At 36.1% G+C, this 13,173-nt stretch overlaps 1 long non-coding RNA gene and 1 pseudogene across 1 annotated transcript in view; both read left to right on the top strand.

Moving 5' to 3' along the window:
• LOC118973739 (uncharacterized) overlaps positions 1-11,916 on the top strand; it is a 39,087-nt gene extending 27,171 nt beyond the window's left edge. Inside the window, exon 3 of the long non-coding RNA XR_005063268.2 lies at positions 11,284-11,916. This is a non-coding gene — a long non-coding RNA (uncharacterized lncRNA). The remainder of the gene's footprint in view (positions 1-11,283) is intronic.
• An 82-nt stretch (positions 11,917-11,998) lies between these two features.
• LOC118973744 (transcription factor BTF3 pseudogene) lies at positions 11,999-12,655 on the top strand (annotated as a pseudogene).
• The last annotated feature ends 518 nt before the right edge of the window (positions 12,656-13,173 follow it).

Consider the following 13,173-nt stretch of genomic DNA (forward strand, 5'->3'; position numbering starts at 1 on the left):
TACCTGAAAACGTGGCAGCACAATGTGAACTGTCTCTAACTGACTCAGGTGGAGAGGTGGTACATGAAAGGGGTAAGAACATTCCATTAAAGAAACCAAAGTATCAATTTTCCTTATAAAAAACAGTCACATTTATTTAGCCAGATGCTATTTAATTGCTGATGCATTTTTCAGATCAAGTGTTCTGTCAATATTAAAGTATAATACTGCTGCTGAGGAAGATTTCATGGTAGCTGTCAGGATACTGATTTGGAAGGTCTATAACATTCTCCAGAAATGTACAGGACATAGGAGTTTCTACTGCATGAAGCTAAAGCATGAATCATCAAAGCCGCACATGTTCAGAAAATACCACAAAGCAATACTTTGCATGAGAATATGAAGACACAATCACGAATGCTGTGCTTCTACTGTTAGCCATGTTAACTTCTAATACTTTACCGTACTGGCTGTCTGTACCTCATATTTCCTAAAGTGGGAATATAATTCCTTCAACCAGCTGCCTGTTCCTCTGGCAATTTATAAGATAGAGAAATTTGATTAGAAGTGACTTGGGATAAAGTCACTTCTTTATCTGAATGGATTAAACTGGGGTGTATTTTTGCTAGGGAGGGGGCGCTAGAACAGAGCCTTTGGAAAGAGTTCCTGTGGTAGAACTCTTTCCAAAGGCTAGGTGTGCAGTGAGAGAAAAAGCCCAGGAGAGACTGGGACTCAATCCGATGTGAAGACATGGAGCTGGCCCTCTGCATCCCCTCCTCAGGGAATACAGTTCGCAGGCAACCTCTGGCGGGCAGCTACTTGAAGGCCTGCCTTGCTACGGAGAACTTCCTTACTCCAGATCACTCCTTCCTGGGTGATCTGTGGATAAATGACAAAGGTGTACAAGACAGGGTCATCTAAGCCTAAAATGGTGCATGGTACACTCTGACAGGCATTCCTCACTCTAGAGCTCCCTGTTGGGCTGGATTGACGGAAGCTTTGTAGAGCCTCCATTGAAGTTTGACTTTCCTCTCTGCCCAATTCTGCTTTCTCCCCCTTCCTTTCACTGGGGTTCCTTGAACCCCAGGCTCCATCTCAGTGTCTACTTTTGGAGCATCCAACCTCAGAAGCTAGTGACCCACAGATGCAAAAAGAGGAGATGACAAAACATGCACCTTTTGGCCCGTTTGTGCTCGTCACACCATGGCTCTTCTTACCTTTGTTGCTTTTGTGTTGATGAAGATAATGTCTTAATTCTACCTACTTTTTCTCATTTTGTCTGTATCAGTCAGAGTTCTACCAGGAAGAGATGGGTATTCCATTTTGAGGTTTGGTATTACTCAATGATTGAGGAGATTTTAATGAAGGACTATTTACAAAGGTGTGAGCAGGGTTAAGGGAAAGCAACAGGGAATGTAACATCCCCAGGCGTGAAGGAATGGTGATTACTGCCGAGAGAGAACTACAGGAGAGGGCAGCTCAACCAGAATCCGCAGCCTCAGTAAAGGAATTCAGTCAAGAAAACGTCACTTTCCTACATTATGATCTCCTGATCATACATTCCACTGGCCAAACTCAGCCAGAAGCCAGAGAGAAAGGAACTCTTTGAAGCAGTCTTAAAACTCTGTGGTTCAGGTACATAGAGTAGGGTGGCAGAGTGGAAAATGGATTAGGAGGATTAAAAAAAGAATTCCCCACACACTGTCATTATTCCTTTACTGTGTGTTTTTGAATAACAGTATGAAACATCGTCTGCATCCAAGATGATACATGTGAGTTATTTACTGTTCAGGAGACCGAATTGATTAGTCTTGTCAATGAGTAAGAAAGGGATTTAATATTTGTTGAGTACAGACTTTGTACCAGTGAACTTAACATTTCACATACAAATCTCATCTTGTGTGAGATAGGTATTATTTATTAAATGCCCATGATGTGTCATGCACTCTTCCAGGGACTGGAGAGACAGGAGGGAAAAGGACAAAGTCCTTGCTCTCATGGACCTTGCATGCTAATGGAGGGAGACAGACAAGAATAAGCAGACAAATGATAATTGCAGGCAGTGATAAGTTATATGGAGAGTAGTAGGAGATGAGGTAAGAGACATAGAGATCCAATCATGCAGGGTCTTTTGACTGTGGAAATGAGTGTGAATTTGTATCTTAAGTGCAAAGAGCAGCCACAGGAAGTTTTAAGGAAGAGAATGACATTATCTGCGTTTTTACCATACAACTTCACTTTTTTGCTTTTGCTAAAACTCCTACTTATTCTTCTGGTCTCATAGGTTAAATCACTTAGAAAATATGTCATTCGGTAACTTTTTATTGAACGAATGTAAGAATACATAAGTGAATGAGTAAATGATTTCCTTTCAAGAGCAAGATCCTTCATACCTCATGACTAAATGTTCTATCTTCAGCTGTGTAGCTCAACTGCTCTCTTTTTCGCATTTCAAAAAAGAAAGTCAACTAATCCTTCTGATTAAATTTTCTCCTCTGTAAAAAATTTTTTTATTTGGTATCACTAATCTACAATTACATGAAGAACATTATGTTTACTAGACACCCCCCTTCACCAAGTCTCCCCCACATACCCCATTAGTCTCTGTACATCAGCATAGTGAGATGCTGTAAAATCACTTTGTCTTCTCTGTGCTGCACAGCCCTCCCTGTGCACCCCCACCACATTATACATGCTAATTGTAATGCCCCCTTTCTTCTTCCCCCCATGTCTCAAACATTTTATAATACTATCACCTTAGGAGTTTGTTTTGTATTTCCTCAAGACATAATATTTTCAAACACTACTTACCATTTATGATATATATGAGTCTGCAGTTTTCATTACAACAACATTTCACAGAACAACCATATGAAGTACATTTTACTTTATATCAAATCAATATGATCAAGGCAATTTTTACTGACTTATTAAACTTTTGTGAGAAAGGTTGCTAGTTGAGATCCTAGAAACATGTGGCATGATGGCTTCCTGGCCAGGAGTCCAAGATGCTGACAAGTTATGAATTTTTCCTGGGTCCTCTGATACTATTATGTTTTTTAAATTAAATTTCTTTATCCCCTACAATGTGATGGAAAGAATATTGGGAATTCATCTTCACATGCTACACTGTTTTAGAAGTTTCTGCCATTATCTGAATGTTGTGATTATTATGGTTGATTTAGAAATGACAAATTCCCTTTGTAGTTATAAATTTGTAAAGCATGGTAATAATTATGTCCTTGTTCACTTTAGCACTGCAGATCTTTGATACCTCTGAAAGAAACACCAAAGGGCCTCCACTGTTGTATCAACTTTACTGTTCTTAATAATTTTTTCATTTTGTACAAGTCCCTCTGAACTAAACAGTTCTCTATTTGGAGGAATGTCTGATATCAACTCTCAAGTAACTTCATTAACAATGAGAATAATTGAGTCATTGATATTTTGATTTGGAACATATTATGAGATCCTGGGAAATAATTGCCATTATTTTTCTAGTAACATTTTTCTTATACTTATATTTAAATGAATTTATATTTCTCTGAAAATATGTGAGTTGCTGGCAAAAAGCCATTTTGAAGGTAATCTTTAGGGCAAGTGAAATTTGGCTGGGATTTTAAGTTTACTGCAAATAGCCACAGAAGTAAAAATTCACATTACAACCATTATGTACTATGACTAAGCTTGACTCTGTTACAGCTTCTAATATGTTTCAAGATCTCATACCTATGCCATTTTAAATATCTCACTTCCAAGGCCTCAGTGCAGAAATTTTGCACCTTTCTCATTAAAGGCCTTTGTGATTAGTCCTCTTGAACTTTTAAGCATGAGCATTATTAGAAACAACAGTACAGGACAACATGACATTGTTAATAGCATAGCTATGTGGTGTATGATACTGTAACTCAGCTGGACAAGACAAAGTACAGAGATATCCCTGTGAATTCTTGGTAATAAGAATGGTAATGAATCACTCTAAATGATTATTATTTTCATTCTTCATGGACTTCATTCTTCCTCTTACCTTCTCCCCACTTCCCCCTCCAAAAAAGTACAACTTTGGCTTTGTGAAGCACTGGTAGCCTTGACATGAATCTAGGATTCCAGATCAAATGCCATTTCTCACTATAGCTGGGTGATGAACATATAGGGAAGTGTTTTTATTTGCGTGTTGACTAAGGATTTTTAAAAGAATAGCCTCATTGACTTGTTATAAATATAAATACTACATAGACTTTAAAAGCTTCAGTAATAAAGTTAGCTTTGATCTATAATTGAAGTTCCTATTGGTTACAAAATAGTTATGTGGAACAACATTAAATAAACAAAAATGGGCAAAGGAGCTTTGACTTTTTTCTTCAAGCTTCAAAAATATCAAGAAATACTTTAATAATGTTGCTACTATGCAAAAGAATCTGGGAGCAGTTTGAGATAATAAAAATTTAGTTGAAGAAATACTTCCTTTGTGGGAAAATACTAGACCTTAAAATTATGAATAGAAACAAGAGAAAGTGACACCTGACTATTTTTGTTTGGAATTTGTAAGTACCTAGCTTCCAGTAGAGCACTAAACTGTAACTTTATAGAATTACAACAAAATCAATCATGCTCTTCTGTTATGAATTTGTGAATCATCACATCAGCCTCCAAGGACACATTTCTGCATTATATATATTTCAAGAGCTCTTTACCTGCTAGATGATAGGCATATATACTTTGCAAATTATGTGTGATTGGAAATAAAGTTAACCATGTGGTTCCAGAATTAAACAGCTCCTAAAAAGTCATTATTAAATAGAACTATATTAGGGTAAGCTAAGATATGCTGTAATAACAAGTAAATCACAAAATCTCTGTGACTTAAAGAATGGTTTCTTTCTCAATCACAAAGTCAGTTATGCAAATTTCTTTGGTGGCTTTCTTGCAGGTGGTAACTTGGGGATCCATAATGCTTCCATTTTGTGGTTTTTGCTCTCTTAAACACATGGTCTCTGAAGTTATCACAGAAGGGAAAGGTAACATGTGAATGATAGTATATGGGCTTCTATGGCCAGGCCTGGAAGTATACCCCCTCTGCTCACTACTATTGGACAGATCCAGTCACACGGCTACAAACTACCTGCAGGGAAGTCTAAGAAATGTGTGCCCAGGAAGAAGAAATATTTGGTCTCTATTATCTAGTTTCTAGCACAAAAACCTCTATTGGTTTTTGCAAATATCTACTGTTAGTCCTGAACTAGGCTTACAGAAAGGCCCATAGTAACACTTACCTTCACCTCTGTAATTTTGGCCATAAACAGTTTAAATGAGCATTAAACTGTGATTTTTGTTCATATTCTAAGTACTGAACAACTGTGAGTCTGCAGTCATACCTCCCAACAATATGTAGAATGTAACTGTTCTATACTGCCTATTAATGTTGAATCATTAATTCAGCAAAGTGGAGGTAAGGTTGATATTATCTTAGGAAAGCTGAGGAGTTCAAGAGGTCAAATGACTAAACAGGAAGTCACCTCCTAGTCTCACCCTGACGGTAAGCCAAAGGAGGGCTTGGGGACAGTCCAAGAGTCTTCTCAAAAAGTAATTTTGTATTTGCTCCAGCACCCAGAATGACCAAGACATAAGGTTCTAAATCAGCATTTTCCAGTAGAAATCAACAGTGAACCATGTATGTAATATTCTAGTAGCCACATTAAAAATGATTTTTTTAAAAGCGAGGTGAAATTAACTTCAAGTATATTTTATTTAAGCAAATACATCCAAAATGTCATGATTTAATTATATAATTATATTTTCCTATTGCTGCTATAAGATTATCAGAGACAATGGCTTAAAACAAACAAACTCATTTATTTAGCAATTCATTAATTAATTCATTTTTCTGTAGGTCAGAAGTCCAATGTAGGTCTCACTGGGCCAAAACTAAGGTGCTGCCAGGACTTTGTTCTATTTCGGAGGCTCTGGGAGAGAATTTGTTTCCTTGTGTTTTCCAAATTCTCAGAGGCCCTTTCTTCTATCTTCAAAGCCAATAATGATACATCTCTCTGTGTCTTTTTCTGTAGTCACATCTTCCTTTCCACTTTTAAGGACACTTGTTCTCTTGGATTGTCAATTTAACTGTATGATTTTGGTTTTTTTATTAGATTATTCATAAGCAAAATCAGCATAATATTACTATCTCACATTGTATATTCTTAAAATATCAAAGAGCAGAAAAATTATATCTGCAGAGATGACTGGGAATAGTTGACACTTTTGTAATATCAGGGAACCCACTGGTGTTATTGTTCCATTCAAATAAAAGTGAGGAGAATGTAGTGCAGTGGAGGCCACAGATTATGCTAATGTCACATTGCTGATGCTGATACCTGCTACAGACTCCACGATTGTCCATACAGCGAGATTTTTTGAAAGGGTGTTTGCCACTAGGCTCTCTTGTGATTACAGGAGAAACTATCATTTCCTACAAATCTGATAAACTACCAATGGTAAGCTAGTATATCATGTTTTGTTTACTAAATAGCTGATACCAAAGTATGGTGATGTGATCTGTGGAAACTCACCAACAGTTGCAGGATATAAAACTCCTTTTCCTTTAATGGCAAAGAATACAGATACTTAGGGAGGTTACACTTAGGGACGTTACTCAGAAGGTTACACAAAGTAGGAGTTAATACAGCATTGTCCCCACAGTGTGTATTCATCAGGGTAATTCATTAGCTAGGATCACAAACAACCCAGAAATCTCAGCGGCTTAACACAATAAAGGTTTATTTCTTGCTCATACTACTGTCAGATGTGAACTGTCCTTGACACAGCTAACCCCTAGCTACACCATCCGGAAGATGAGGTGTTCAAAGCCACTATGAAAGAAGAAGAGAACTGCATTCGATGTTGCTAAAGACCAGGCCTGGAAGTGGTGTAAATTACTCCTGTTTACATACTATTGACCAGAATAAAGTACATGGCTCCACATAACTGCAAATGAGAGAAGAGGGAGCAAATTTTATCTTCCTCTCTCACCAGGAATAATAACTACACAGCATTGCCTCTGACACAGAGGTAAAGCTTCTTTCACACCAAAGTTCTCCAACAGGAACATGGATCTCTGGGTGATATCCTTACAGAGTGTGAACTCTGCCAGGCTCATGAAGTTTTCTTTACAATTTTCAAGGGAGCAACTTTTACCATCCTGGCCTCCACTCTGACTATTTTTCTAATGTGAACTAATGAAAAATTTTTCATTTTTATTTTCAATTGAAATTATGGGTCTGAGGTTTAAAAACATTCAAACCTATGGAAACAAGGAAAATAATGAGGGAAACAACCTGAAATCATAAACATTTGTGATGGATATGGCAGTGATCCCTTAAGCTCCCCAGTCCAGCCAATGGAAGGATATCAAGCAGTAGTTAATGATTATTAGGGTTCTCCAGAGAAATAGAACCAACAGGATGGATATATACATGGCATGGTTTGTAGGCCTGAGAACCAGGAGACCTGACAGTATAAGTTTCAGTCCCCAAACTAGCAGGCTCAGAACCAAAGAGTCAATGATTCAGTTCAAATCCAAAAGGGTGGGGGGAAAGCTCTGTGTTCCAGCTCATAGCCATCAGACAGGAGGGGTTCCCTCTTATTTCCAAGATTTAGGCCATAGACTGCTTGAATGAGGCATACACACTTTAGGGAGTGCAATCTGCTCTATCCAGTCTACCAATTCAAATGTTAATTGCATCCAAAAACAGCCTCATAGACACATCCAGAATAATGTTTCACCAAATATCTGGGCACTTGTGGCCAATGAATTTGACACATTCAAATGTGATGGTAAACTTAGCCATCACATAATCCAAAAAGCAAAAAATGAACTTGAGTGCTTATTTAATACCCAGATTTTTGTTATTGTGCAAATGAAAATAAACATCTTATTTTTAAGATTAAAAAAAACAAAAATCTTGATAAATCTTAAGTATATAAAATTATGATTGCTGTAGTGATATTTGTCATTTCTTTCAGAGAAAAAAGGGATATATGTGAACTCTTATTCAGCATTCTTCTCTTGATACACATCCAAAGAGTAAAGAGAGGAAGAGTCATCTATTTTGATATTAAAAAAAATAATAAAGCCCCAATCTCATATCACAAACTCTAAATAATATTAGACCCATAATAGATGGCTTACATCAAATTTTTACAAGGTTGTCAGGAGCTAACCATAAGTCCTGTTTTATTAGCACAATTAACTGTTTCAGGTAACATGAAAGAAACTCAGGAAGAACCTATTAATATCCCTCCAGTTGGAAGGGATGTGTGCTAAAGGCTTAAGCAAATTACAGGAAGGGCAAGAAATTCTTTGAGAACATATTTGATCAATGTGGCTCTAGAAATTTTATACTGGATATAGCAATCTGGTTGGAAGGAGGAGATAGAGGATTCTTACTGAAGTTATGTTGTATAGAAAGCATGCCATTTTTATTTAGGTCATATGTTTTTTTGGGTGGCAAGAAAATTTATAAAGAGAATAAGGTCTCCTGAGACACTCCTTGGCACCCCTGATGGCATCTGTTCACTTTAAATGCTCAGAGGAGACAGCACAAAAAGATGGACCATTTGGCTGAGCAAGGATTTCCTGTCTTTTAAATTTTTATTATAAAAATTTCAAACATGAACAAAAGTATATGAGTATACTATCATGTATAGAATAGTATAATGAACTTCCATGTATTCATCATTTACCTTCAACAATAACCAGCTTTTCCATTCTTATTTCACCTATTTACCCCATTCACACCATTTTATGGAAAGGCTAGATTTTAAAACAAATCCCAAACACCATGTAATCCCATCCATAAATATTCAGACTGTAATATTAGATGTTTTAAAAATGTAACTAGAATAGCATTATCACATTTAACAAATTGAATAATCCCTTAACACTTTCTAATACCTAGACTATGTATTTCCCAATTGTCTCAAAAAAATCCTTTTACAGTTTATTTAAACAGATTCAAACAAGATCCACATTTGGGCAATATTTATATATCTCTTAAGTCTCTTTGAATCTATAATAGTTCCATCTCCCTCCTTCCCATTTATTTTCAATGCCATTTATTTGTGGAAAAAACCAGCACCTTTGTCCTATAGAATTTCCCACCTCCAGGATTGCACCCTTGTATTTTCATTTAGCATGTTCTTCTGTCCTCCTTTCTCATTTCCTGCACGTTAGTTCTAGAGGCTCAATTAGATTCAGATTCAATTTGGGGAATAATATATGATTCTGGCAACTTAATATTGCATCACATTAGAAAGCAGGCGCCTGGTTCTAAAGTTCTAATGGTGTTAAGATTTATCAGGTGGTTTAAGTGTTAGCAACTTCTTCTGTCCATTATAAATTTCTCTATCAATACATCACTTGAAAGTTTTGACAGGCAATGGAGTGACTGTTGCTTAATTTGTCAACTGAGAGTTTCAAAATAGTGTTTTTCTAATGCTATCATTCTTTCTGCATTTACCAGTTGTATTTCTTCTATCGTTAATTTTCCTCATTTATAAGTTGGTTACTCTGAAATATAGTTCACATAAAAATGGCAGTGTACTCAAGACAAATGCTGGGCATAGAAGCCACAGGGCATAAATATCCAAAGAAGTAAAAAACTAACCTTTTCAAACAATAAGGCTTCTCTCTCACTTACCAACTTTACATTTCCCTGTATGGCCCCGGAAGATGACTGGTTAGCCAGAGACGGGTAAGATTCCTCAAGGGAGGAACAACCTAAAACAGGCACAGTCGCAGAGGGGCCATCAGGTGAGAAATTGGGGATCAACAGAGGTGAGGCTTAGAACCTCTCCCCCCCTGTGTTGAGAGAAAGCTTCTGCATCCATGGATGTTTTATTGCCCTTGTCTAGCTTGGATTAACACATAGTCTACAGGCACACACCTGATCATCTACATCTGCTCTCTTACAACACTAAACTATGTTTTCTACCTTTATCTTGCATCTACCTACCACTTCAGCATTTTATTAAAAATAATAATAATAAAGAGAGAAATGTGGTATCCACATATAAATCAAGTATAAAAATCAAACGAATATTCATATTTGAACTGTTTATAGTTCATAATGCACGATCAAAACCGAAAGTTTCTGTGATGACTGCCCTTGTACTGTTCACCATGTAACTTATTCACTATGTAAGAATTTGTTCTACATGTAAGAACTTGTTCGTTATGCTTCAGAAGATTGGAGACTGACGAAAATTAGGCTTGGGGTGGATTAATGATTATACATTGAGCATTGAGTCCCCTATACAGAATTTTATTGTTATTAACAACCATTTGATCAATAAATAGGAGAGATGCCCCACAAAAAAAAAAATACACACTTCCAATTGTAAAATAAATAAGTAACCGGGATGTAATGTATAGCATAAGGAATATAGTCAAAATACTGTAACAGCTTGGTATGGTGATAGCTGGTACCTAGAATTATCATGTATATAAATGTTGAATCACTGTGTAGTACACCTGAAACTAATGTAATACTGTGTGTCAACTACCCTTCAATAAAAAATAATTATCTAAAAAAAAAATGGCAGCATAAATAATTCTTTTCCTCTATTCATCAATTTTCAGAATTAGTTATTGTCCCAGAAACCTCTCATGGTATCTCTCTTTTTTTTTTTAGGGCACATGAATTTCTATGTAATGTAAGCCTCAAATTGTCCCAAATTTGGACAGCGTAAACTCTTTGGAATTGGCTCCTGTGCCCACAGAACTGCAGTAGTATTAATAGCATCCCTGCTTTCTGTCTTGACAAGATGTCTCAAGCTCCTTTTGTATACTTCCTACCCCAGAACTAGAAGCAGCCATTTCGTCAGGGATCCCTGCTTCCTTTTGTTGGAAAATGGCATCTAAAGACTGCAGGTGGTTACTGGGGGTGTCACTGCTATTGGACTGCCATTATTTCTATGCCCCCTTAGTAGAAAAAGGTAGGAAATGTGTGAATCTTAGAAAGAAAAATAAATTGTGAGTTCATATGGTTATTTCCAATTCAAATGAAATATTGTAGAGTTTTTCCTTAAATTCTTTGATTTTTATATTTGTCTTTTTATTTTCCTGAAAATCTTTGTTCTAATGACACTAACATAATTGCTTATTTGCTTGTGTATATCTAAAATATATACATATATGATAAATATTGTCTGTAAAATAGTTTCAAAGCAATAATACTAATATTACTACTAATAATAGAACTACCAATTGCAACTGAATAACTCATTGTGGTTCTTTTTACTCCTTAGGTATATCCCACCAGGGAGGAACATCAAATGGTTGAGTTTTTAAATCATTTAAAATATTTTTTTTCTGTATGGTTATGCCATTAATCTGATATACTCCAAATGTCATTTGTATCCATTTATTTCAGGTTTCTAGGGATTTTTTTTCTTTTTGATTCAAGTGTTTTAGTTATGTGAAATAAATGGTTTCAGAGTAGAGACTATAAAACAAGATGCAGTTGAAGAAGTCTGTTCAACCCTTTGTCCTTCCATTTAATAATACAGGGTTTTTTTTAAGATTACAAAATTGGACTGAATTGTTAAGAGAGGGAGATTCAACAGAGCATTGTTAGTGACAGAAACTAGTGTGCCCCTCTATTTATTCTATCATCTATACATATTAGTAAAATTTTATAGTTTTTGTCATACAAGTCTTGCACATTTTTATTCAGTTTAGCCCGAGGGTTTGTGTGTGTATCTTTGTTACTTTGAATAGGTTTTTTCTCCTGTCCTGATGTTTCCACTTAGTTGTTGTTTGTATATAGGAAATTTCCAGTTTGCTATTCATAAGCAAAATAAGCTAGTTTCTGTTTAGACATACTTATTATTCAAAGATGTTGATCATTCCTAAATTATAAAGTCAATGTAATTGCAATAAAAATTACCGCTTTTTTGGGAATGTGAAAAGTGATTTTAAAGTTTTCATTAAATATGTAAGTATGTTTTGGGAAACTTGGGAATGAAGTATAAGTGGGGGTGTCCCCATGTGTGTGCCCCAATCCCAGTTGCTCTGCTTGAGACCCCCTGAGCAACAGCCTCAGTCCCTTGTGCAGCCCCATTTTTGCTCCAATAAGATGAAAGGGACTATCATGAGCAGAAGAGATTCAGGAAACTGAATGCACAAGGGCATATTGGTGGGAAAGGAACTGCTCACAGAAAGAAGAAGGTGGTTCATAGAAGAGCTACAGCACATGATTAAAAAAAATTCAGTTCTTCTTTAAAAGTTTAAGGAAAGTTAGGGGTAAACAATATCTCTGGTGTTGAAGAAGTGACTATGTTCACAAACCAAGGAACAGTGATGCACTTAACAACCCTCAATTTCAGGCGTCACTGTGATGCATTTTAACAACTCTACAATTAAGGCATCTCTGGCAGCCAACACTTTCACCCTTAGGGGCCCTGCCTAGACAAAGCTGCTGACTTAAACTAGCTTGGTGCAGACAGTCTTGAGTAGTTTTTCTGGCTGAAGCTCTGCCCAAAGCATCTGTGAATAGGAAAGCACTGCTTTGCTACTGGAGAGGTTGATGATTATAAATTTCCAGATCTCATGGAGAATTTTCATGTGGCTTCCAAGAAAGTGGCAAACTGGAGTCAATTTTTGAAGAAGACAAAATGAAGAAGTTATTAGGAGGTGCTCTTTCATTTTAGAACTGCTTTTAAAATTTTTAAGGATCTGATAAAATCTAGATCTCTGATAGTTTTAAGCCCAAACCCCTTGGACACTGCACCTCTTCAGTTTTTGCTTATACAAAAGTCATTCTTTACAGCTAAGTAAGGTGAAGGAGGCTGAGAATAAAGTTTGGAGCAAAAGTTACTGAAGTTCTTTGCCTAGTTAAAAAAAAAAGCATAATTGAGGGAGGATATAGCACACCAGATTAAAACCTATAATTCAAACCTATTAAAAAATAACTTTAAAAATAAAATAAATAAAATAACTTTAAGCAATACAATACAGCACTCAACTGAATGGAGTTCATAAATAGACCAAGAACACATGGTAATATGCTATATGATTGCATTTCAATATAGGGAGGAAGACAAAGGTTATTCAATAAATTATATTGGGACAAATAGAAACTTGGAAAAAAAGTTGATCCCTACTTTTTTCTAACAACTAAATAATTTCAGATAAAT

The sequence above is a fragment of the Manis javanica genome, chromosome 8 (assembly GCF_040802235.1).
Source record: "Manis javanica isolate MJ-LG chromosome 8, MJ_LKY, whole genome shotgun sequence".
NCBI classification, from domain to species: domain Eukaryota; kingdom Metazoa; phylum Chordata; class Mammalia; order Pholidota; family Manidae; genus Manis; species Manis javanica.